We start from the raw sequence: 2,333 nt of genomic DNA on the forward strand, positions 1-2,333 counted from the left end.
AAGGAAGACAGACTTCAGAGACCACATATTAAGGAGAACACAGACTTAAAATAATAATTTAGAAAAGTCAATAATCAACTATAGCCCACAGCAAGCCATAAAAAGATAACTTGGGGAGAGAGAAGATTCTGATTTCCAGAGTTACCACATTATAATCAAAACATTCAGTTTTCAACAAAAAAGTTACAAAACATGCAAAGAAACAGGGAAGTATGACCCATTCACAGAAGAAATTAACATAAATTGTCCCTGAGGAAGCACAGACATTGAACCAACCAGACAAAGACTCTAAATCAACTGTCTTAAATATTCTCAAAGACCTATAGGAAACCATAGACAAAGAGCTAATGGAAACTGGGACAACAACATATGAACAAATAGAGAATACTGACAAAGAGAAAGAAATTATAAAAAGGCACCAAATAGAAATTCTGGTGTTGAAATGTACAATAACCAATATGAAAACTACAAGAGGGTTTCAATAGCAGATTTAAGCAGGCAGAAGAAAGAATCCATGAACTTGAAGATAGGCCAACTGAATTATCCAGTCTGAGGAGAAGAAATAAAAAGAGAACAGAGAAAAATGAATAGAGCTTAAGAGAATGAGACACGATCAAAAGTCTAAAATATGCATAACAGGAGCCCAGATTAAGAGGAGAGAGAAAAGGGGGCAGACAGAATATCTGAAGACACAGTGGCTAAAAACTTCCCAAATTTAATAAAATAAAATAATCTAAATCTCCTAGAAGTTCAATAAACTCCAAGAAAGATAAACATAAAGAAACCCACACTGAGTCACTTTATAATTAAATTGTCTAAGGCAAATGACAAAAAGAGAATCTTGAAATTAGCAAAAGAAAAATTCATCATGCATAAAAGACCCTTAGTGAAATCAACAGATTTCTCATCAGAAACCAGGGAGACCAGAAGGGAGTAGGATGATAGTTTTAAAGAGCTAAAAGAAAAATCTGTCAACCAAAAATTCCATATTCAGCAAAACTCTCTTTCAAAAATGAAGGAGAAATTAAGACTTTCCCAGAAAGCTGAAAGTGAGCACCACAAATAGACTGCCTATAAGAAATACTAAAGGGTGTACTTCAGACTGAAATGAAAGGGCACTAGACAGTATTTTAAAACCTTATCAAGATATAAAGAACTCCAGTAAAGGTAACTATACACATAAAAATAAAAGCTAGTATTATTGTGTGGGCCTTTTTTTTTTTTCATTTGTAGTTCTTCTTTTTATTTCCTATATTATTTAAAAGACAAATGTATGAAAAAATAATATATCAATGTAAATGAACACTGCATAATGATAGAATTTGTGGCAATAACAACTTTGTGGGAATGGAGCTTTTTGGACAAAATTTTTATATGCTACTGAAGCTAAGTTGGTATCAATTCAAATTAGATTGTTATAAATTTAGGATGTTAATATTAATCCCCTCATAAACACTAAGAAAATATCTTTTTAAAAGTACACAAAAACATTTGGGCTCCTGGGTGGCTCAGTTGGTTAAGCATCTGCCTTCGGCTCAGGTCATGATCCCAGGGTCCTGGGATCAAGCCCCACACTGGGCTCCTTCTCAGTGGGGAGCCTGCTTCTCCCTCTCCCACTCCCCCTGCTTGTGCTCTCTCTTTCTTTCTGTCAAATAAATAAATAAAATCTTAAAAAAATAGTAAACAAAAGAGCCGTAATGGCTGCACTTTTACTATTATAAAATGTCTATTTTAAAAATAAATATCTCAAATTAAATAATCTAACTTTAAATCTTCTAGGACTAAAAACAGAAGAGCAAACTAAACCCAAAGATAGCAGAGGGATGAAAATAATAAAAATTAGAGTGGAAATAAATGAAATAGAGAATACAAAAATGATAGAATCAATAAAACAAAAAATTGGTTCTTTGAGATCACAAAATTGACAAACCTTTATCTAGACTTACCAAGAGAGAAAGAGAGATATAAATAACTAAAATAAAAAAAAGAAAACTAGTCCATTACTACTGACTCTAAAGATAAAAGAATTATACCCCAGTGGTGGGCTTGCTGCCACAGACCTAAAGCAGTCCAGCCCACCTGTGGACCTGGCAGAACGCTACTCACACCTCTGGTAGTGGACCCACCACACGCCAATACAATAAGGTAGCAGGAGATGTTAATACCCCACTCTCAGTAATGGGTAAATCATCCAGACAGAAAATCAATAAGGAAACAGCAGAACTGAACAACGCTATTGACCAAATGGATCTAATAGGCATATGCAAAACATTCCCCCCAACAGCAGCAGCATATTCATTCTCCTCAAGTGCACACAGAATATTCTCCAGGAT

Source organism: Mirounga angustirostris, unplaced genomic scaffold, assembly GCF_029215605.1.
Source record: "Mirounga angustirostris isolate CCGP_5_RB_7025 unplaced genomic scaffold, mMirAng1.0.hap1 SCAF_1, whole genome shotgun sequence".
NCBI classification, from domain to species: domain Eukaryota; kingdom Metazoa; phylum Chordata; class Mammalia; order Carnivora; family Phocidae; genus Mirounga; species Mirounga angustirostris.